Here is a 25856-nt window from a genome sequence, read left to right as displayed (position 1 = left end):
AATTCTAATAATTATCTGGATTTTTGGAAATCCAAATAGTTTGCCCAATTTAAATCTATATTCAGGACAATTTGTTAACTAGGAAAGTATTAGATAGTCCTCGACTTATAACTACAATTGAGCCCAAAATTTCTGTTACTAAGTAAGACATTTGTTAAATGAGTTTTGCCTCATTTTATTACCTTTCTTGCCACAGTTAAGTGAATCGCTGCAGTTGTTAAGTTAGTAACATGATTTTTAAGTGAATCTGGCTTCCCCATTACCTTTGCTTGTCAGAAGGTCACAAAAGGTGATTGCATGATCCCCGGATGTTGCAACTATCATAAATATGAGTCAGTTGCCAAGCATTCAAATTTTGATCACATGACCATGGGGTTACTGCAATGTTCATAAGTGTGAAAAACAATCATAAGTCACTTTTTTCAGTGCCATTGTAATTTTGAATGGTCACTAAATGAACTGTTGTAAGTCAAGGACTACCTGTATGTCAGGGCTGTCAAACACCCAGCCTGCAGGCCGGATGCATCACACATCCAGTTTAGCGAAGGGAGAAAAAGTCCTGATACATCATGTGATGCCACCATGACGTGAGTTTGACATCCCTGCTGTATGTCATTGAAGTGATTTATAGCAATCTCATGATAACATCATTGCACAAATTGGTTAGTTTGCATCATTTTACATTATTACACAAATTAGGCAAAAGGATGCTGTTATGAAAAATAAATTGATACAAAAGGCACAATTTGCATGAGAACAAACCAATATGTGAAATATAGCATTAATACTGTTTGATAATGACATCATTATGCTCATTACATAAATCATTTGGAAATCTCTTCACTACATATGAAATCATTTGAACTGAGGCCAGTTTTAAAATACTATATTTATTTTTCTAGAAGTTTATCTATTAATGACACTAAATACATATACAATTGGTTTCCAACTGCAAGCAAATTAGTTTAATGCAAGCTTACCCCTAATCAAACATAGCCCACATCTGTCACAGCAATAGTTATATACAGGTAGTCTTCAATTTACGACCACGGTAGGGACCAGAAAACTTGTTAAGCAGTGCAATTATTAAGCCTATGGCTGCAACCAATTTTATCACCTCTTTTGTTGTGGCCATTAAGCAAATCATGCTGTTCCTCATTTACTTTGCTTCTTGGAAGCCAGCTGGTAAGATTGTAGATTGCAATCATATGAACCCTGGAGTGCTGCAACCATCATAAATACATGCTGGTTGCCAAGTGTCCAAATTGTGATTGTGTGACTGCAATGACGCTGCAATGGTTGCAAGCGCAAAGATCAGTCATAAGTCAATTTTTTCAGCACCACTGTAACTTTAAATGGTAACTGAATGGTCGTAAAGTGAAAATCACCTGTAATCATACATATATCAAATAACAATGAAAGGGTCAATTTTTACATTATGAGTATTGCATAATTGAGTGTCAGATGCAAGGAATCAGAACCACACTGTGAACTGATCAGAAAGTTTCTTTATTGCTATACAGGAATCTCATTACACTAACTGTACTCTCTCTAGAGAATAATCCCGATGATTCCATGCAAGCCAGTCTCTTAATTCTACCCTCCCACATCAACTGCAGATTCCACTGCTTTATATTTTCAAATAATTTCATTAATGTAATTCAATTTACATTGAATTCAATGTACTGTTATTCAATTACAATTCAATTTATCAATGCAACACAAGTTTTCAACGCATGTGATTTTAAAATTCTCCTGTAAACAAATCTGGATTTACATACAATATGCAGTAAATACACACCAACCTTTTCCCATTTCAGTTAAGGAACATAATGTACAGCACAGAAAAGAAGTGAGAAAGAAAAGGCAAGAAATTAAAGACATTATTTTAAAAAAATAAAAAAATACAGTTAAATGCATTTTTCCATGCCTTTGCAACTTTCAAATCATTCTTGCTTTACTACCTTGATACATTATTGCAAACATTTTACAGGCACCCTTTAAGCTTCAAATCTCTTTCTCTAATGAGGAACTCATCAAGTCCAACCAACTATCTTCTATCTTTCCTTCGTCTTCTCAACTCATTCACTGTTCCTTTTGCTATTTGAGGTTTATTCACTCTCTCAATATGGCCAAAGTACCTCAGTGTACTTTTTTGTTTATAGTAGTCCTATATTTGATCCACATTCATTTATCAACCTATTCTTATCAACACTTCTTAGGTAACTCATTCCTACTGAATTCAACGATATTTTCTTCTCATCAATGCTTGTAGAAATTAGAAAATACAGTAATATGTCACATTCACACCTAAAGTTGTTCTCTCAACTGATTTTTTACTCCTGGCAGCTGCTATCTGTATTATTCAAGAGTCATTTGCCATTGCCCTCTTCCCCGAGCTGACAGAGAATGACTGACCCAAATTCACACAACTGGCTTCATTTCTACATTAGGAAAAGAACTCACAATCTCCTAGTTTGTAGCCCAGTGCCCTAACAACTATCAGTGGTTCTATCCATACATGCTTACAGATTATAATATAAACTTGCTAGTCAATTTTTACGGTATTGCACTCAATAATTTCAATGTAATCATTTAAAATTGCATTCTGCTCTTCTTCATCCTTTTTCCAAATTTGATAGTGTAATTAAATGGGGTGATCTTACTTCACTAATTCATTTTATTTTTATGACTCATTTAAACTACAGAAATGCAATCTGTTTAGAGTGATGATGCAAATGATTACATACTTGTGTTAAACATTGCCGTGTTCAATGCTGGGGTTATGGTTAGAATTCAATATTGCAGACTAACTCTGCATTCCATTGCCAGGAGATAAATTCTGACCGGCTGAAGGTTGACTCCGCCTTCCATCGTCGGTAAAGGTCGGTAAAACGAGGACAGAGATTGTTGGGGCAATATGCTGACTATATAAACCACTTCACAAAGCATTGTGAAGCAGTGTCTAATTGCTATTGTGATGCAAGTAATATATAGTCTGTCCTTATTTAGATATCATTTATGCGTATTACAGATGTCTCTGTTTAGTTACTCCCCCTCCAAAGTCCTCTTCTGAAAATTAGCTAAGAAAGCACCATTTAGGCTTCATCTGTGGATCTCACTCTTTATACAACATAAGGTGCTCCATCTCTGGAAGTTTTTAAGAAGAGATTGGACAGCCATTTGTCTAGAATGGTATAGGATCTCTTGTTTGAGTAGGGAATTGGACCAGAAGACTAGAAGTCTTTCCCAACATCTCTCTTTGATAAGTTTCCAGTAGTACTTTGATTAGGAAATTGTCATGGGGAGCTATATTACTTATTCGCTTTGCATGATAGAAACTAAGGTCATACTGCTTTTTAAATTGTCTTTAAATGAGATCTGTACTTTTTATTATTTTATTGTTCTAATTGATTGAGTCTAGTTTGTTATAATTTTTTTCTCTACTGTTTTATTTTCTTACTTTTTTACAGATAGTCTTCAATTTACAACCGCTATTGAGCCCAAAATTTCTGTTGCTAAGTGAGACATTTGTTGAGTTTTGCCCCATTTTATGATCTTTCTTGCCACTGTTGTTAAGAGAATCACTGCACTTGTTAAACAATCAATCAATGCAATATCTTCTAAATATGTGGAACAATTTCCATCATGCCAACCATCAATATTCAGCACATCCACACGATGATGGTAACTAGCGTGGCTAGTTTAGAAATTATCTCAGAAGTAGAGTAATGGCAACCTGATATCTAGAGTTCATTTGATGATCCTGTTTGGTAATTAGCACTGTCAATGCTAATTTTGCTTTGCCTTCTCCAAATAAAACTAAATAGGACTTCAAAGATACCGTGAAAATCTCAAAAAACATAATCAATGTTAACATTATATAATTTTTCCTTCCATGAGACATGATTTCTCTTTCCCATTTCAAAGAGAGGGAAACTAAATCATGAAAACTTGCACTTAATACATTATCTGGGACTGACATTATCTTTTATACATTAAGCTATTGGCAGTGCTACTGTAGTATATCTTGATCACATCAGACAAGAAATGAGCTAGAGCAAGCACATGTCAAGCTGCTTACCAAAATACTTTCAAATTGATTTTAATATTTTTATACTGTTTTCAGAAATGGCTACTTTCTTTCTGAAACATTGTTGGAATTATTTTGAAGCTTGACATATGTTACATAAACAACTAGCTAACATTAATACTTCTACTTAGCCAATTCAATTCAGTTCAGTTTATTACAGTCATAGACCAGAGACCGGAATAAATAAAAACACTCAGTGAATATCTCATTAAAAATTCTAGAATAAAATAATAAATAACAGATAAAATCTATGTTAAAATCAAGTCTGTCAATTACTGGATTTTATACTTAGCCAATGTTTTATATTAGAAATAGTGAGATTAGTTTAGCTCTCTGCCCGGGGGGGGGGTGTTCAAAAGCCATCACTACCGGTTCGCTTGTGGGCGCGTGCTCGCTCACCCATGCATGCAACGCTTCTGCGCATGCACAGAAGCTACTGTGCATGCGCAGAAGCGTCTGGGCAGAGCACCCTGCCACCATCACTACCAGTTCGCCCAATCCAGGGCGAACCTGTAGCAACCCACCACTGTTCATGCCTCAACTTTAAATATCTTGTACAGAATGCAAGTTAGTACTTCTTTGGCTTCTTATCACAATGTTTCCTACTTTGGAATATCTCAGTAAAACTAAGACATCATTTAGTGCACATTTATCTAGACATTGGGGGACATGAAAGAAGCCTCCCTGAAGCTTGCATTACTTCTGGCAATCAGGCATCCCCTGGGCAACGTTGTTGTCACCAGCAAATCCTTTCAATCCAAAGCACTCTTTGGTTAGCTTTGTAGATGATTCTGACACAAATACAGACAAACCTTGTCATCAAGAACAACTGTATTTTTTAAAAAAGTAGAAGCAAGTTTATTTTACCTCATGAGCCGTTAAGAGTCTTTCAGGATTATGAATATAAAATATGATCAATTAATCAATAAACAAACAATTCTTTTCTTTTCAGGAATGTAGCTGATGGTATATGATATAATTTACTTCAGCAATGAATGGCTAAATGCACATTCCTTAACACTTCAGTAGCTGTAATGTTAAGCCAGTGAGAGTCTTTTTGTGCCCATATTTTATCTTTACTGATACCATGTTTCCATTAACCTCCCACTTAGCTAAAATCCCCACTAGGCTCATACAGAATGGTATTGCTGTATGAAATAAAAACAAGTCATTAAAATAGAGTCTGATTATCAACAGAGCTTTAATTCTTGTTCAATATACATATCTCATCAGAGTGGCAGTGATAACTTGTTATCTTTCTAAATGCATTAAATTAAAAAGGGCTTTCAAATAAAACTATTCTACATGTTGCTAATTGTGCCAATTTATTTCCCCTAAAGACTATTATAATGAAACTCTTATTATTGTAGTTTCAATCAAAAAAATTGTCAGATACATTTGTCAAATGTTTATTAATAGGGACTTATTAAGGGTACAATCTATATAATAATAAATGGAATATTACATAAATGTTTTATGTATATGAATTTCATACCCATGAAACATTACTCATTACTGGAAATACCTTAAGTCTTTTTCTATACAGTTCCTAGAAATAATGCATAAAAATATTGCACAAAATTACTTCATTATGCATCTCTTAGATTAATTTTGATATTTACTTAACTGATTATTGTAAAGGTCCTTTCATATTCTGTATGCAAAGCTGTAATTCTAGGGCCCACAATCCACAACCAATTGTTATGATCAAAGCAGTGTAATGTGTAATATATTATACTCAAATGTTAACAAATCAAACTTCAATACTTTCCAGTGAAGAAATTTGCTATGTCAGGAGTCTCAGAACGGTATTAACTACATTCACGCAGGCTAAATTACAATGCTTTTTGTTCGATTTTGATTTAGCATGTGTGAATCTGTCCTCTGTGGTTTGTAAATTACGGATCATAGCTTAATATATGTATAAATTTCAAGTTGTGGCTTAATCAACAAATCGTGGTTTAAAACATTAATGTCATCATGAACATAATGGTTTATTGAACTAAAATTACATCACATATCTGAGGACAACTGTATCAGCATGTTAAGAACCAGGGACAGATTTAAATTCTAACGAATTCTGGACATTCCTCCATTATCATTTAAGAAAATAATCATCAATTCACATAGGAAGTATGGTAAACATAGGTTTACTTCTGTCATATTCTCATTGTTTGCTAAATAATAAATAATAAAATAGGGATCATGAGTAAAAGATTAAAAAGTCTCCATTTTAGGAACCCAGGGAGAGAAAAAAATTCTAAGGGGAAAACAATTTAGGCATCCTTATCATATTTTCCTTCAAGTAAAAAATATCTGGATTTTTTTTTTTTTGCACTCCCATGGCTTTTATGCATCCATAGTTCAGTAAACCTGGTGGAAGAAATGCCTGATGTCAATCAAATGAGAAATCTATTAAATTTTGTCCATTACATATAAAGTCCGCTAAGGCAAGGTTTGGCAAATCAAGAGTTCAGTTCCCTGCAGATCAGTAGAATCTTCCTTGCACAAATAGTAACATCATTTCTGTGAATACCAGGAATGCTTCACTTATTTACTGAACTGTAACATTAGCATACTTTGGGAAATCTGTCTTCTAGGTAAGTTGCAACTTAATATATAACATGAGGTGATATCTCTGAAAGTATTCAAAATGCTGCTAATATAATGATAAATTCAAAGTCTTATTTCAAAGACTCATTCATAGGAGTACAGTAGTACAAACTGAGCTACAAAAGGTCAGATCCTGATAAATCAGGCTCTATTTTATGCACAGAGGAATGAATCACTATATAATATTGCTTATTTTATAAAATACTCCATGCACAAATACTGAAAAAAGTTACATGTATTAAAATAAAATTTAATAGTATTCAGTTTTCATTACAAATATTTGTTAAAAGCTCACCAGGATGTCTTAAACTCTTTAAAAATTCTTGGCAAACTATTTGAAGAAAATAATATATTAGCACTTGCTAACTTTGCTTCTGTATTCTATATAATAAATAAGAAAAAGAGAATGACAGGAAACATTCCCAAAAAAAATTAATTTTACATGAGCTTTAGAACCACCTATTCAATTATTTTTCATTATTTAAAACCAGGTGCTACCCACCTTAGTAAAAAAAAAAAATATCTCAGAAATTAGTTCTATTGAACTAAATGGAACTCACTCTCCAAAGCTGTGCTTAAAGAGTATTCAAGTACTAAGTGTGCAAATATTTTAGACCGAACCAGTAAAAGCACCATGATGGTTTGAGAACTTTTATTACTCATATGTTATAATTGGTAAAGATTGTTACTAGTCCAATTGATGATGGCATAAGTAGAATTATTTACCTTCTGCAAATCATTCACCAGCTGTAGTCATAGGAAAAGACCACTAAAACTCTTAGCTTTGTGGTACCCAATATGGCATTCTGAGACGTCCATAAGTCCAAAACGCTGTCACTTGCTATGTTACCAGATTCCCAATTCCAATCAATTTAACATTAAAAAGTAATAATAATAATAATGCTGAAAAGCAAAACAACATGCTCCTGTGTGACCAGTTTTCAGCAGTTTAGATACCCAAATCGATCCTGTATGTGTGTGCGCATGCGTGTGCATGTATGTGCGTAGTCTAATGTTTTGTTTTGAAAAATGCCTACCTCCTGAAAAAGTAGTAGATTGCCTTGACCAGGAAGATGACACAGGGTAGGTAGTACTTTCATAAGTCATTGCATTTTTGGTAACTGATAATGTACTTGAAGTAATTCTGTTTTTGAATATCTAGCTTCCCAGCAAATTACTTTGCGAGGACACTCAGAGATAAGTGGGTGATGGAGTTGCAAATCAGAAGAGAACAACTTTGGGAACCTTTTTCCAAGTTATATTCCAGCAAGAGAAAGGAACTAAAAGTTGGAGTTTTGGGAGGTGCCAGAAGAAGGGAGAGCATCAAGAACCTTCTGAGCTGAAATCAGAATAACTGCCCTTTCAGGGAGCCAGACTAGTTCTGCGATAGGGAAATAGTGACAGGATAGTGTTAACCTATGGACCTTAAGGAATGTATTAAAAACTGACTTTGTAGTCTCTATTATTTTGTATCTTCCCCAAATTCCACTCAATTAGGTTGCACTTTAGACTTTCAGATCCCTCTATTGTGGCAGAACAAAAGTATACTAAAGGAAAAGATCATCACAAGGATGTTTCATGACAGAGCTATAATTTGAACATTACACTAAAGGTTAGCCAGCAGAAAGAATAGCTCAGTGGAAGGACAAGATAACAACTTCTAAGTATTCTTTTTAGTGCAATTTGTGAAGTAAAATCTGTCAAAATATGCAGCTGGTAACTAGAATTGGAAAAGTGAGGGATACGAAATAGTCCACTTTTATAAATTATCGACATCCCATCAATGCTATTCTACACTAGGACTAAATGTTCCTAACCTGTCTCATGACTAAATACCCAAAACTGTTTACTAATCCAAAATGGGTGATTTTGTTTGTTTCAAATGCTAACAACTTGAAAAAATTACTTTGTTTTTATTTAAGCATTTTGATCATTCCTACAGGCATGTTTCAGAGAAGATATATAAGATCTGACCATACAATTACATATTATCAAAACAAAAAGGTTATTTAATGGTTTCCTTTACATTTTACATTGTTTAGAAGTTTTCTAAGTGTTTTTTATATACCGGTTATTCCAATATATACTGCAAAATACACCTTCTTCCAACACTTACTCATCCAATAAGATCAAGTTTGGCAGCTGCCTGTATATTTTTGCTCATTTAGCTGCTTCCTCCATATTAAATAGCCTTCCCTTTTGGCATTAGAAAGTGTATTAAGACCTGGATACAACCAGGCCTAGAGTTGGTTTTGATTGAACTAGCAATAAGCTACTTAGATAAGTAGGTAAGTAAGAAGGTATATTAATAAAGTTGACTCTAGGAAAATAAATTTTCAGTTCTGCATATTTTACAGCTTTATAGCAAGATGGAATTCAACTTGATTTTTCCTGTCCCTGTGGAATCAAGTAGAAAAAATAGGAAGACTCAAGAACTACTATATGCAGCTCTTAAAGTCATAATAGAGCCTGTCAAGAGAGAAATTACTATGTCTCTAAGAAAATCATAATTATAGGTAATGGCTGATAGTCTAGGACTAGAAAAGAGCATCACTAATATTCTTTTATATGTCACTTTTTCTCCAAAACTCAAAGGATCATAAATAACATGATTTTATTTCTTTTTTACAGTACAGCTCTGAAAATAAGATTAGACCAACTGTCCACAACTATATCTGAACAACATATGTGTTGAACTTTAACTCCTTGTCAAATCCATTAGGAAGACATCAGGATGTAGAAATTTGATTAGATTGATAAATGTCTAGCAATATCATTTAATAAACTACACAAATTACTTTATTGCTTCATTTTTCCATTTCCTATTGTAGATTCCTATCCTATATTTACGACATTGCTGGGAAAAATCAGGAACTAGAAAAATTCAGATATCATCTTAGATTGTTTCTGGTACAAGATACTTTACTAAATTCCTGTTGCAAAAGTTATGTAACTATTTGATAGATATCTACTCTTATTAACCTTGCTGTGTACAAAGATTAATTGAAGTGAAAAAGAGAATATTCTAAACAACATGCTTTTCTCTCACACTGGTGCTTTTCTGTATTAAAGGTAAAAATTGGGTTTACAACTTCAATTCATAACTTCAAGAATATACAAAAAAAATATCTTTTCCTAGGGATACACTAAAAGTTCTAAAGTAGTTCACAAATAACAGCAGTTGCAATCCTGCTTACATAATCACTTAAATACAAATTCACATAGTTTCTTTTATGTTTCTAAAAGATACATGATAAAAGCAGAAAACTTAATTTGATATATCTGCACATTCAAGATGTATCTTTAAGAGCAAAAAGCTTTATACAATACTGAATTACGTACGGTATGTTTATAAAACCTGGTTTACTTATCTTATTTCCTTAAAAATTCTGTAACACTGAAACAATTGGCAGAATGATTTATAATAACAGTAGTAAACTCTTATGCATGTTTACTAAGAATTAAATTCCATGAAGTCTAGTGGCTTTATGCAAACATGCACAAAATAGGATTCTAAGGACTGCAATGCAATCTTATCTGGGTATAAGCCCCAATTAATGCCAAATGCTTTTTTCCAAGAATATATGAGATTGCACTATAAAAATACATTTTCCTTTAATATGTCCCACTGCTTTATCCTGGACTTATATCAAGGTAAATATTTTACAATTATGTATTTTTATCTTGAAAAACCATTTTATTGAAAAATAGCTTGATGTATGAATTATATTTTTAATCCTTAATATATTATGTTGTAGAAGAAATTTAAGAACAGCTTACCTAGTACTGAAGTAATAAGATATATGGATGAAAACAGAATTTTACAGTCTGTACAAATATGAGACTGCTTGATCATGTGTCATGTCTATGAATTTATATTTCTATATGCAATTAAAAAACACAAAAAATATCCAAGTATTAGTTTGTTAATGATAATAATGCCTGCGAAAAACAGAGGAAATCTATGAATAGATATAGAGAGAGATGGCAGATGTTAGCTTTTCCATATAATTTTCTCTTATCTTACAGTGCCAGTGGCAAAATCCATTAGAAAATTGTCTTCAGAATCCTCACTTAGCAGGAACAAGAGCTGTACAATATAAAATGCTCTGGGGGGGGGAGGTGGGGGGGGGGAAAGGGGTGAAAATGTAATTGTAAAACTTTTGCAATAAAAAAAAATATATAAAATGCTCTTGTATTGAATAACTCTTGTACATTTCCAGGTGGATATATGCAGAACACTTCTGGGAATTGCATGCCTAACACTTGAAAGGTCTTATAAAGACATTGGGTGATGTTTCTGTTGTCATTAGTACAGTACATATTATTCTTAATAACATTTAAGCAGAAGAACTTGTGTCGTTGGGAAAAACTGGTTTTCACAAAAGATGCTAAACATCTGCTTGTGACCTTCCACATGCTCATAGTCTTGAGCAGCAGGCATTTCAGTGGAAAGAGGGAAAGGATAAACAAACAGATTCAGCAGTGAAGTTGCCAGGCATGTAAACACTGGTGACATTGCTGCTGCGACCATATTACTTGGCACAATATATTACCAATAATGTCAGAACTGATCCAACCATCCAACTCAAAAAAACCTATGACATACAAGGTAATATGGACCAATATTTAATGACTCTTATTTCATATTTCCCTACTCTCCCATTTCTCAAGGCTGTATAAACAGGGATTCTAGAGGTAAATCACTTTTAGATAATCCCGTCCAACATCAGATCACGATAGTTACACTTTGACCTTTGGGTATTTGAAGAACAATTTCCCCTTTTGACCCCCAAGATGTCTCTCTTAATTAACAGATATGCTGCGCAAGAAACAGTATCTCTGTATCACACAGCACATACATAAATTAGGAGACATATTCCTACAATATATGCTGTGGTTCTTAAAACTCTGTTCTGTTAATTCAGTGAGATATTTTATTGCTTTTTCCCATCCCCCAAACACACACCATTTCATTTCATACCCGCCTTGATTATTTCCCGTATCTTATATTTTCACCTCACACCTCTTAGATGGAAGACTGGGTCATGACAATCTACTGCTATCACAATTACTTCCCTTATATTAATGCTCATGATCTTTCATGCTTATGGAAAGATGCACTTTCAATGTGTTTCTAATATTTTTGATATCGAAGGACATATATTCAGTTGAAAACCCTGTTTTATCCACCTCCAGTTGAATTTGGTAGCCAAACTCCAAATTTATTTTAATGAAATGGTTTTCATCTACTACAATAGTAAGAAAAAGTATAGATTTTTTAAATGCTGATAGTTTCAACTTAAAATGAAAAGAAGCAAACAGAAAACACTTATGCCCCCTCCTCCATCCCAAGACCCTTCAACAGGCTTTTAAAAGTACATATGCAAAACAAGAGTAGGAGAATTATTCCATAATACTTATGCCATAAAACATGGTGTGTGGGAGGGGGGAGTTCCTGTTACACTGGAATCCTGAGTGCAAAAGATATAATTTTCAACTGACCTTCTACTTTTTGAATTCACAAAGTGTTTTGTTCTTTCTGCCAAATGGACTTAGCTTTATGGTCTGTTTAGCAGTGCAGTTACCTTCTGCATACCAATTTAGGGGCTGTGAAGACACTCTAACAGTCCTTGATAACAGCCTTGCACCTTTTCAGTCACACATACATTGATTCTGGATGTTTTAAAAGGAGACTTTAAAGAAAAAGGAACATAACAACAATGGGAAGCTTTTTGTTTTGCTAAGATATCTACTTTGCTTGTTAGATTCACATTTCTTATTTAATGTCATCATATTCAAGTTGAGATCCAGAGTTGCAAGTGGCAGCAGGAACTATTTTGCATTTTCCTTTAAAAACCATATGAAAAACACAAATAAGGGAAAAGACAAAACCTTGCCATATCCTTAAGCAAACAGATTGGGGGTGGGGGGGGGAGGTTGTAGGTGATTGTAGATACATAGAGAACACCATAGGGTCAAAAGTGCCCTACACTGCAATACTTTCTAAAGGACCAAATAAACTAATATTTGGATTTTATTTTTCTGTACTTAATCAAATATAAGAAGTTTTGTTTCTTTTCCTTTCCATTTGAAAAGGAGACACTCACCAGGTCATCCTGATCCCTGAAGGTCAATCTTGCTCACTTCGACTGTAGTTCTCCCTCTAGGACCCCCAGAATACTTGGTTGTCTTTTCTCGCCTTTATTGCTACCACCCCCTTCGTCCTCCACCTTCCTCTGGTTCTCCCCCAGTCAGTCGCTTCTCCCTCACAGTTCTAGAAGGCAGTGAGAAGTCGCCTGTTAAGCCTTTGCCCAGCATCCGCAATCAGATCCCATGATCGCAATCCACATCTCGGCAGATGTACCAGAGAATCACATATAGGATGAGAAGGATGGCGAAGATGAACAAAGCCACCAGAATCGCCTTGGTCACAGGAGAAATGAGGGACTGCATGACACCCGGGGAGAGCAGCAGCCGAAGGCGATCAGTTGGCAATCAAGACCACGTTCGGGAAGAAATGCCAGGAATGGAAAGCCCGCTGATGAATAACCAAGAAGGCGCAGGTGGAAACAGCTGCTGCTGCAGCAGCAGCCGCCAAAGCAAACGGAGCTTCCCCGGCTGTCTGAAAGAGCCCAGCTAAAACCCGGGCTGCATCTGCATTGGTTCGTGCCAAGCTGCCAACCAGAGGGTGCGAAGCAGAGCTGCCGGGCGGGCGGGCGAGCTCCACACCACCTCCCTGTCAGGGCGCCCGAGAAGAGATGGACCCGCGGGCGCTCGTTCACAAGCCTCCGCTCCCCGGGTCCTGCTGCTGCTGCTGCTGCTGCTTGGATCCGTCGGCTGCGAAGAAGCCGAGAAGCACTTCTTCGGGGAGCAGAGGGGGCAGGCGGAGAGAAGTTAGCGCTCCAAACGGCGCTGCCATGGGCGCCGCGCGCTCGCCGCTGTGGCCCCGCGGGTGTCGGAGGAAGGGAGGGGGGGGGCACGAAGAGGATCCGCTCTCTTTCCCTCGTCTCTGCGCTCGCCTCAGTTCAGGGACGCTTTGGAGAGACGCGCCAGGACTCGGCGGCTCGGCGCGTACCTTTAAAGTTGGACGGCGACGCCGAGGCCGCTTGTAAAGAGCGGCAGCCGCTGGGAAAAACAAGGCGCCCCGAAAGCTGCCTGCCGAAAGCCATGAAAGGGCAGGAGCGCAGCTGGCTGGCGGGCGGGCGGGAAAGACGGAGGAGACGCGCGCCTCGAAGTTCCTTCTGCTCGCCCTGAGGTGCTTCCCCCACAGTTGAGCGGCGGCGTGCAGCGGGAGCTTCTCAAAGTCTGTCTGTGGCGCGTTTTCTGCAGAGGAGGAAGCCGGCTCGCTGCAGAAAGGGAACCTGCCTGATTAGTATTCCACCCAGCAGAGCCTGTTCTCTTTTTCCCGCCTCCTTCCCACTCGCCCGCCCGCCCCCCGCGCCTTGTCTCGTCCTTCTCCTCTCGCAAACGCCAGTGCAGCTGGGGAAACCTCGCCTGTTACTGACGATGCGTGTCTTTGCCTGGGTTGTGACTGTAATTGCAGGGGAGTGTGAGAAAAGCCTATGGACGTAGGGGGAGACCTGGGTTTATAATCCCCAACCTCTCGTTGAGTTTAACTCGGGTGTTCTTTCGCTTCAGTTTCCATTAGGCATCTAATGTAACTGCGGCCAGAGGAGAAGAGGAAGAGGTGCTTTTTCCTCTCTCCCTCTCTGTCTAATACAATAAATAAGAGATAGAACAGGAATGGTGTGCCCTGGGGAGTTGTTCAGGCAAGTATTTCCGAAATCCAACTACATCCATAGGTTGTACTCCAGATTAATCCAGAAAAAGATGCCCTCATTGGTACAGGGGATTCAGGATGCATGCTACTTATCACAGGTTGATTGCATCACCCAGTGAGATGCTGCTTGTGCTGTATGCAGACTGAATACCATGGTGTTGTGTCACTTCACCTAATATCAACAGCAATATTTTCCACTGAGGAAGGTTCCTTCAGTTGAGTTATTGTGCAAATCAACCCTCTGGAAATTACCCATGGTATACAGTAGGGCTACTCTGCCCCCTCAAGAAATACATTACAGTTGGGGATGTAAATTGTGATACAGTTGGGAAATAAATATATACTGATAAAAAGAGAATGTATAGAAACTGCACATGGCCTTATACGTGATGATCATATCTGTGATGTGGTTTGTGGTTGTAAGGTGTGGGTTAAAGAGGTCCAGTTTAATACAATTAATCTTAACTTGGAAAAAGCATCTCACTTGGGGCTTTTTGTGTGGACATTTGTATCCCACATGAGTGTGCACAAATTTACATCACAGGCTATATAATTTCACCTGAGGCTTTTTGATGTCATCTAATCTATACTCTTTCTTGCCTTATTTAGTGGTTACATTTTGAGGTTTTGTTTACTTGCTTGTTTTTTAGCACCAGATAATGAACTTTTTTTCTTCCTGAGTTGCTTAGTGCATTTTAGATTGTTGATTCATCATTATATTTGCTTTCTGGTTTGGAGGCTGCTTTTATATTATTTTAAATTCTACTTTATATTAATTATCTACTAATTTGGTGAGGTGAGTTGATACGTTTATATTTAATTCTTTAATTCTGTTACCATTTTTTAAAAAAATTCTTTTACAAGTTTAGGAAACTCAACAAATGTTTATTTTTTATAACTAAAAAGTCTCATTTACCTATTGGTTTAGGGTTTGGAACTGCCAACATGTTGCTTATTTCTCCCTCTATGGAACTTTTCACTTATATAATGTGTATATAGAGACAGAAATTTTATATGCAATAAAATAAAATGTGATCAGAAATGTTTAGAATAATTCATCCAAAGAATGGTAAAGTGAGTAATACACCACCCATATTTTAGGTATATATTTTCAATGATATACAAAAACTGTAAAACAACATTTTCAACAATTATTTGAAATAAAAATAATATTTGTGTTGCACATGTTTTGGTGATCTTAAATATTATTATGAGAAAACTACATTTAAATTATTTGAAGTATTAAGAAAGTACTTTTTAAGGGGAAAAAAATCTGGTTCAGTCTTCTCTTTCCCAATATACAAAATAACTTTGATCAGTATATTAAAAAAAGTAAGAAAAACTGTCTGGTTATTTTACAGCCATTTACTTTGTAGATACATTACCTACATTTAGGATACGATGTCCATTGTAGTAGTAAAAATAATAACAACAGCAGCAAACTGAAGTCCTGCTGTGTAGCAGAAATTCTCTTGCATTAGAATCATCATGTTATAGAATAAACTGAAAGCAGCAAGTTTAGAAGACTAAAACCTTAAGATAAAATATAGAGTGAATACACGATAAACAGATTACAAATTTATTTCCATGCAATCTATGAACATTTGCTACAACCCCCAAAGTTTAATATATTATGTCATTTTTGAGCTCTATGGATGAAATGCCGCACAGATGGCAGGCAAGGGTACAAAGTTTGTGTTTTAATATATAAAACTGTTTTACAATGAAACTGTTTTCTCAGTAAGTAGACGAGAACTAGCCAGTTCAGATAGTCCTCCACTTACGATCACAATTGAACCCAAAATTTCTGCTGCTAAATGAGACATTTGTTAAGTGACTTTTGTTCCATTTTACGACTTTTCTTGTCACAGTTGTGAATCACTGCAGTTGATAAGTTAGTAAACTGGTTGTTAATTGAATCTGGATTTCCCATTGACTTTGCTTGTCAGAAGGGCACAAAAGATGATCACATGACTCTGGGACACTGCAACTGTCATAAATACGAGTCAGTTGCCAAGCATCTAAATTTTGATCACATGATCATGGGGATGTTGCAAAGGTTGTAACTATGAAAAATGGTCATAAGTCACATTTTTCAGTGCCATTGTAACTTTGAACGGTCACTAAACAAACTGTTTTAAGTTGAGGACTACCTGTATGTCACTTCCTCTGATCCACATAATTGAAAAATATTTTTAAAAATGTTAAAAAAGGTCATCAGAGTAATTAGGATGCTAGGCTTTCTATAAAGAAAGGCTACAGCATTTGTCTTTTAGAAAGAAGGTAGATGAAGAAAGTATAACGTGTATAAAATATACGGAAAAGTTGAGAAATATTTTTTTAAAACTTTTTTTGAATTGCAAAAAGTAAGAAGTTCTGTAGGTAATCATAGTTAAGCTACCGCATTTGCTACCAGTAAATGAGGTGATGGTCATCAATTTGATTTACTTTAAAAGGCAATTTCACAGATTAATTGTTAAGGAGTTCAGTGCTACTAGCTTTTACTCAAACAAATTCTTGAACTAAAATACTCAAGGCAAAGATTCACAGACATTTTTTTCTATTGCAGATATTAGAAAGGCCCTTAATAACAAGCAGCTATAATACTTCTTTTAGGGTTGCTGTACGGAGCAACTACTAATAGGTGTATGGAAGGGGGGGGGGGCAGGAAGGATAGATATATCTGTCCCAAAGTTCAAATCCTTCTTGTTTCCTCACATCTTTATGTCATAAATGGACTCGCAGCCATTCACTTCTCAAAGAAAAGTGGTTGTCACCTGTACATTATTGTTGTAATAGGTCAGTCTTGTGTCAGGATATCGCAACAGCTATGAAAGATAGCTAGAGAAAGTCAAAAGAAAAAGAACCATTATTGCAGTAATGAGGTACAGGTACCTTTCATCTTGTGCAAATGTGGGTGGCCTTCAGCAAGTTGTGCCATGTATGATAGAGAGAGAGAAAATGATTACACCTGGAAGCCATTATCAATAATGTTTGCTTTTTATATTGGGTAATTATTTATTTTAATTGCTTTCCTAATTATTCTAATTAATGTATTCATTAGAGGTCTTCATCCTTGACTCATTGCATGTATACATCCAACTGGTATCAGCTATGAAAAGCTTGACACCATCTCATGTTATCACGTATACAAATCTCTAGAAACAGATTTACTGTCTTTCCAAAACCAGTTGCTAAGGAATAGTGAGAGCAGTATTGCTTTCAGGCCTAACTTGTGTGATTTTCAAACATCTGGACAGCCAGAGGTTGATATATCTATAGCTCAATCTGACAAAGTTCTCCTTCTGTTCTAACGTATTTTAGGAAATTAAATTTAATTATGAAAAATAAATGGTTAAAAAAAATAGAAGTGTAAGCAATTGAGAGGAAGATGGAAATGTAGCAAAGCAATGCCAGATATAACATAGATGAAGAGGAGATGGATAGAGAAGAGTTCTTTAACAATTTGCCATCTCATTAATGGCAGCTCAGTCCAGGTTGCAAAGAGCCTAGGAAAAAGATATTCAAAATGTTTAACATTGTTATATCACAATGAATTCATTAATAAATGAGAACTGAAGGTTCTTATTTTAGTTTCCAGGATTCTATTCTGTTTCCTTAACATAAAACCACTAATATTCATAGTAAGCTCTAAGGCAGAACACTCTTAGTTGAGAAACAAAAACTTTGTGGTAGATTAGATATACTGAATGGATCAGTGAATGGGTGGGAGCTGCTGTCTTTGAGGAAAGGTTTTAGGTGAACTACAATTAAAAATTGTAAATTGAAATAAACAGGAAAAATGCATGATTCTAATGCAAACTGTAATAGAAAAATTGTGTAGAAGTTGGGGAAAAGCTGAATTTAATTTTGAAAAAAAATGAGAAATTGAGCAAAAGTAAACCTGACAGACTCATTTATTCCTACGATAAGTATATTCAGAATTGCAGTTCTTTTCTGGTGGATTAATTTTCTTTCAACTGAAATATTGTTGAAATTAGAACACTGTCAGTTGCCAGGACTACAGCAATTATTTCTAAGCATTGCACTTTTGCTACTTGACTTTAATTTCCTTTTTTCAATAATTTTATTAAAAATTACAGTTGCAAAGATAAAACTAATACAAAACTAAAAAAATTAAAAAAATAAAAATAAGGTGCAGAAAAAAACAGAAAGAAAAATGGAAAATAAAGAAAAATAATAATATGGTAAAAAAGTGGGGGGGGGGAGGAAAAAATATATAAAGAAATACAGGTAGTCCTCGATTTACAACAGTTCATTTAGTGACTGTTCAAAGTTATAACGGCAATGAAAAATGTGACTTATGACCATTTTTCACAGTTATGATCTTTGTAGCATCCACATCATCATGTGATCAAAATTCAAATGCTTGGCAACTGCTTCATATTTATGACCTTTACTTTGTCCCAAGGTCATGGGATCACCTTTTGCAATCACATTTTCACAAGCAAAGTCAATGGGGAAACCAGATTCACTTAAAACAAGTTACCAGGTAAAAAGGGGGAAAACCTCATTTAACAAATGTCTCACTTAACAACAGAAACTTTGGGTCCAATTGTGGTCAAAAATTGAGGACTATCTGTAACTTCTCCCTTTAACCCAACTATAAAGAATTTTAGTAATTTATCACCGCCTGTTAAAATGATCAGAGACATCAAATGATCTCTTCTTCTCATTCATCTCTCTTCTATAAACAAACCCCTAATGCTCCATCTTTTCAGTGCTGATCAGTAAAAGTCAGGGTTCAGGAGAAGAGCCTTTCTGCTAAATCTCGATTTCAGTTTTGTTGTCCCTTCTCAAAACATTATTTAAAGCTTTAACAAGCCTGTTTTGTAAATCCAGTACAGAAAAATTACCCAGGTCAGTCTCTTGGTTTATTTGTATATCCTTTTTAATTATTAAGACATTAACCAGTTTCTTTTGTATGTTCAGTGTAGCATCCTTTTCTATATCATTCTTGTAACCTGTCATTTTTAAATTCACTTTCAGATCAATCTCAATCTTGTCAGGTAAAACACTTTCCTCTTTTATAATATCTTTGAAACACAGTAGATCTATAGAGGCAGACACTCTTAAAATTAACAACTGGATTCATCTCAATGTGATCAATGTGATAAAATATTTTGCTTCATTCTGTATTCATAAGTCAAATCTATGGGTTCTTCTCCTTTATTGTAGTCTTCAGTTCCTTCTGGTTCCCTTATTCTCATTCTATCATGCTTTTTTTTTTAAAAAAATCATTTTTTCCACCGGAATTCTTATTAATTAATTCCAAAATTTTATTTCAACTCTATTTGGTCCTTAGTCCATTTATAACTTTACAAAATCAAAGTTCTAATTATCCTTTTGCTGTTTATTAAAAAAACAAGTCCTTAAACTTGTATTTAAAGCACTGAAGGAAACTCAAGTTGATCCAAAAGTTCCTAATATTTAACAGGTAGTTAGCAAGCAATTTCTAAAAGTGATTAGAAAAGGAAGTATGTGAAAGTAGGGCCCTTAAAGGTGCCAACCATGTTTGGAGTAAGATGGCTGTTCCCTTGTCTCTCAGAGCTCTAAACCCATTGAATACTGTAATTGCAGTCTCCTCGCAAGAAGCAACTGTCTGGTGCATTAATGGGCAATCTCAAATCCTCTCCTTGGCTGGGGAGCAATTATGAAAAGCAGCTCTACTTTCCAGCTCTTCATTTTACTACAATTATTCACAACCATTTCCCAGAAGTCTGCTAGCTGGATTTTTGAGAGTTCACTGAAGGTTAAAAATATAGAATCACAATGCAAAATCATTTCAATAAAATAATTATTGTTTATATTCTGCTAATCATAGCCTCTGTTTATGACACTTTCTCCCAAGCACTATGGATCAAAAATGGAAATGAAAGTGGAAGTTTCCTGTCACTGGATTGATTGTGATGCAGTCATGCCTTTGGTAGTACCACTGAAATCATGGGCAACATTATTTTAATTTCTGTAGATCGGCTATAAGCATGCTTCATTTTCATTATTTCATTATTTGAGAAAGATTAAAAATAAGCCCTTTTTCTCTCTGTCTTTTCACAAAACGATTCGGTTGAGATCGGCATATGTGGAACTGATTGGGGTAGATTGTAGGGGTGACACTGAAATATAATTTTATCATATATTATTTATCCATATATTATTGTATTTTATTCCAGTTTCACTTTAAATTGTATTTTATTCTAATTCCATTTTAAATTGTTTTTATCAGATTTTAGTAATAATTTGTGTTTGGAACTCTGCACTTTGATATGGCCCATGGGCTAATCAATAAAGTAAATTAACTAACCAACCCTATCCTTTCAGAGAGAAAACTGTATTTAATGTTTCTAGGGCACTTTTGAACAGAAATTCAAATCTGAGATTTCAATTCACACTCTATGATTCCTTGTTTCTAGAACAGTGTTCCTCAACTTTGACAGTTTAAAGATGCATGGACTTTAACTTCCAATATTTTCCAATTAAGCACCCTGTACGCCAGGAAAGCCCAACTTTTAAGACTTGTGGATTCCCCAGCCAGCATGGGGATTGAAGTCCACAGGCCTTCAATCTGCCAAAACTGGACACTTCAGCTATAGGCTAAGCTATGCTCATTGAGGAATTTTTGGAGCTGAAGTCTACATATCTTCAATTTGCTAGGTGAAGAAACACCACTCTAGAGAATAAGAATGGATGGATCATAAATAACAATAAATGGTTGTCAGTCCTCTCCTAAAGCACCAGCTTGACATTCTTCTGGCTATCCCTGCCATGGTGACCAGTGTCTTCCAACTTGGATCATATTTTTTTCATTAAGTCCAGTTCAATTCCTGCTGTGGTTTTGCTTCCAGGTATTAACAACCATTTGCACAGACCATCCAAAGCAGATTGGTTTGGTCCTGGTTTAAGTAAAAATGCTGGTGGATTGTTTATAGGAAATTGATTGGAGCAAAGCAGGTGCTGAAAATAAAACTTTAGAAAAGCTACTGGTATTCTGGAGAAAACTGCAAGTGGCAAGGGAACATTTTTTAAAAAACCAAATAGTTGAAGAAACAATAGCAACAGGAGTCTAATTGATGTATTTTTCCAGAGCAATTTCTACTCAGATACTAGGTAAGAAAATTCAGGGTCATCCCAATTAAGTTGATTTGTAGTAGATTCTGGTCAGGTTAAAAAAAGAATACTTTTTCTCACAATGCTTAATTAAAATTGCAAAATTTACTACAATAAAATGGCAGTATATGTGTGCGAGAAAAAGAGAGAAATTGAGAAACAGAAGAATTGAAATAGAGTTAAAATGGATTTTTTTAAAGATTTATAGACCAATATCATATTTACTCAAATTATTTCCATTAAGTATAATTAAACTTTTTCCCCACATAAATGTAGCATGGATAATGCTGCAATAAATTGTTTCATTTTAAATCAGAATGGGTAAAGCAGAACTATGCAACCAGTATACTAGATTCTTAACTTCATGTAGTACATGTATTGTTTTGTAGGAGGCATTGGAAGAAAAGTCAGGTCCAGTTCCAATCTGGGAGAAAGATGCTGAAACAAAATGGAGGAAGGCTGCAGGAAAGAAGATGTCCGATTATTTGGTAGCCAGAAACTTCAGTGACAGCAGCATGTTTCTGGAGTGGCTGACAAAATGGAGTTGAGAATAGATCGGTTTTTGTACATTCTTTGGGCCTTTGTGATTGAGATATGTGTCCCTGTACAAGAATTAGTCCTTTAATGTTTTAATGGCTGTTGCCAGATTCCTATGGGGTTATGTAAGGGTCATAGCTGGCTCTACAGGCAAAAGGGAAAATGCAAATCCTAGGTGGTTTTTTTGTCTTAGCTAATCTTGTCAGCTTTGACTTCTTACCTATTGTGCTGCTTATTTGGAGTTTCTGACTACTCTTTGCTTATAAATAGAGTGTCCCTGCTTTCTGAATGGATACAGAAGACTAGCCTCTTCAGGTTTCTGCTCGAGGCTGTTTTCCTACAGCACAGAAGTGACAAACTGGCGGCCTGCGGGCCAGATGTGTTACAGGCAGGCCACCCCACCCAGCTCCACGAAGAGGAAAAACATTGCGATACATCATGTGATGGCAATGTGACGCCGCGAGCTTGACACCTGTGCTATATTAGAAAGTCTGGAGCTGCTTTCTGCCTTTAAGAAGATTTCTCTCCTCTTCTCCTTCAGGGTAAATATTCTATTCTGCCTCTTTTTAATATTAAGAATAAAGAATATTTTATTCTGGGGAGTGGGGCTTCCTATAGAGATAAAAACTCTAAAATGATTTTTTGTATTCACAACTAGAACATTTAAAAAAATCACATTCTTTCTTCAGCCGAAATGATGGAGAACATGATTTAGAAAGGCAGGATAAATGAGTAACAATCCTACTACTGATTCTTGCATCTACAATTTTTGGCAGTATAATCTGCTACAATGTGATTAGTTTTTGTGGCAAAAATAAAAAAATAAAAGTCTGGTAACCACAAACAACAATTGATTGTTCAAGAGTTATTATATTCCGTGAATTGACGAGGCTGCTGTAGCTCAGACTGCAAACCACTTGAGCCAAGTCTAAGCTTCTGACACATTCAGGAGAGATACAGTATATCTATCCACAGTTCCTTCTTATGTAAGCTAAATTGAACATTTATATTCAGGGTTGGGATATCTTAGAATTTAGTAATTGAGACAATAATTATTATACTTTATGCCTTATGATCAGATATAGGCATTGTGGTCAGGATGATATAATACTGATTCATCTTAGCCAAACATGTCTAAATCTTTTATTATTCTGAACTCATTGTTCTATACGTATTTCTAATAGTGAATGCATGCCTGTTGAATAAGTAGTTTAACTAGGGGACAGAATTTACAGACCAGAATGTCTCTGATTTAGAAATCTCCAGTGTATACTCAGAATATTTTTTAAAAAATGGTTTAAATTAGGCCATTTATCCTAGGTACCAATCCAATTTAGATCTTTGAAGCTACTATTTTATTCATCTCTTTATCAAATAATGGGAAAAAATGGATACAGTCTATGTTCAAGATAAAACATTTTTACTCATACACATGTATACATGTGTATACATAAATACAACAGTATTTATGTTAGCCATGAGAGGAAAAACAATACAAAGTCTATAAAGACAATATCATTACTAGATCAACTGACAACTTAGAATTAACACTAAAATTTGAGCTGATTGAAGGCCATCAGGTGGTTGAAAACTAGGAAAAGGGAGAAATGGATTTTACCAGTCTTTGAGCCAAGATAGTGCTAATTATCTTCTTAGATGCAGTGAAGATGAATCTCCAGATATGCAAATATGTGTCTTATTAGTCCAGACTATTGTTCAGTTGTAGCAACCCAATGGGTTTCTTCCATGTTCTTTCCTAACCCCATTCATTTGCAACCTGCTATTTTTAGCTCCCCCCCCAAATTAAGGATGGGACTGGGGAGCCTCTGGGAGAAAAATAGCTACTATTTACTCACTGAAGCCCCAGAGAAAATAGCCCCAAATCATGGTCATGAAATATAGTCATTTTAAACTTAAATTCAACAGTACAGTTTTGGTGTCTAAAGGAGTTTAGGGACAGAAACAGGAATAATTTAGTCTTCAAGGACCCACACTCCCAATTCTATCCTTAAAAAGCTCAAACAGTAAAAAGAGGTAAAAAAAATACCAATTTTATAGAAAAAAAGCAACTGAAGCCTTGAATCAAGAGATGTTTTCTGTTCTCATACTAAAATATTCCCTATTTGGGGATGTGGGGAGGGTGGAGGGTGGAGGGTAAGAAACAAGTCAATGATTCTAATCCTTTCGTGTTTGAAAGTGTAACTTTGAATTGGGATGACTTTTAAGCATTATGCTAAGCATAGACTTTGTTGGAAAGCAGTGGATTGGAGTAGCTGCAAAGTGGAACAGTAATTAGTGAAAGTAAGTAGGATCTAGACTGAAAAACAGAAACACTGAATGGAATTAAAAATCTGATTACATATAAAAGATATATATATATATATATAGTATAATATAGTGTTGGCGAACCTATGGCACGCATGCTGGAAGTGGCACGCAGAGCCATGTCGCCTGGCACATGTGGCGTCGCCCATTCCACTTCCAGGTTTCCAGTGTTTCCGGCACCAGCCAGCTAGTCTGCGGGTTACTGGTGTGCATGCGTGCATGACAATCAGTAGGCCTTTAGTGCGGATGCGTACTGGCCATGCCATCGTTGCCCGCATACAGCCCTGGGATATCCACCCCTTGCCAGCCAGGAGGCCAGGTATGGCTGCCTGGAAGCTGCCCGGAGCGTGAGGGTGGCAGGAGGAGGAGCCGCCACTGCCTTGTAGCCAGCACCATCTCATCCTTATTGGTTCTACTTCTCCGAATTTTAAAGAGGAGGGTTTTTTATATCCTATTTGAAAATGCCCACAATGAAGCCTGAGACTTGCATGCAGACTCTGTGCTCTATCAGTTTGTTGTTCCCTTTGTGACAAATCAATACATGCTCCTTCACACTTAAAGGTACTTTGTCCTTATTGTGATTGGCAATTGGGCCAAACCAGCACTTTCAGTATGTAAACAATAAACAATTATATAATAATAAATGCAAAGCATCAGATTTTATGACAGTAATTCAATTTCTTTTTTAGGCTGTAGCTCTTTAAAGTCTTGTGAACGATCAGTGAAATTAGGATAACTAGATTTATGGGGTTAAATTATGTATAACCTAAGAATCTTACTTATTTGAACTATATGTATCCATTAATAATTTTGTTGTTTTTATTTTGTAATATAACAAACCATGTGTTCTAGATATCTAAATCGGGTTTTTTTTTTCAAAATTTGATAGCATATTCTACTATAGTGGTATAACCTGAGGAGGTACAGCTATTTAATGTATGCTTTGCATGTGGTATAATTAGGCACTTGGTTCCAACTCTCTGCCTTAGAAATTACTTCTTAAAATAAATTAAAGATATTACTTTGATGTTTTCAGTGCAGAATTTAAAAGCGAAAATTTTCTACTTTATCAGTTTGTTATAAATGATTTAAATGACATTACAAAATCATGACATGTTTGCAAAATCCTTTTTTCTCTGTGCCTTGTTTTTATTTATTTATTTTTATTTTTACTTCTTAGCGTTTTAGTGAGTCTGTCTTTATTTCCTTTCAGAAATTTCCTGCAATATAGAAATGATTACAGCTCTCCTTGACTTATGACTGGTTGCTTAGCAACCAAAGTTACCATGGACTCCCAAAAACAATGTACAACCCAGTTTTGAAATTCTAACAACCACCCCCAGTGAACATGTGATCTCATTTTGGGCACTCAGCAAC

General features: G+C 35.7%; 1 protein-coding gene across 1 annotated transcript in view; it reads right to left on the bottom strand.

Annotated features, from left to right (window-relative positions):
• ZBED1 (zinc finger BED-type containing 1) overlaps positions 1-12944 on the bottom strand; it is a 33465-nt gene extending 20521 nt beyond the window's left edge. Inside the window, exon 1 of the mRNA XM_034431430.3 lies at positions 12817-12944. The gene's annotated coding sequence lies outside the window, so the exon portion shown is untranslated. The remainder of the gene's footprint in view (positions 1-12816) is intronic.
• Between the last annotated feature and the right edge of the window lie 12912 nt (positions 12945-25856).

This window comes from Pantherophis guttatus, chromosome 5 (genome assembly GCF_059756535.1).
Source record: "Pantherophis guttatus breed Tessera chromosome 5, ASM5975653v1, whole genome shotgun sequence".
Classification (NCBI taxonomy): domain Eukaryota; kingdom Metazoa; phylum Chordata; class Lepidosauria; order Squamata; family Colubridae; genus Pantherophis; species Pantherophis guttatus.
The sequence above is the reverse complement of the archived record's forward strand: the minus strand, read 5'-3'. Positions and strand labels throughout refer to the sequence as shown.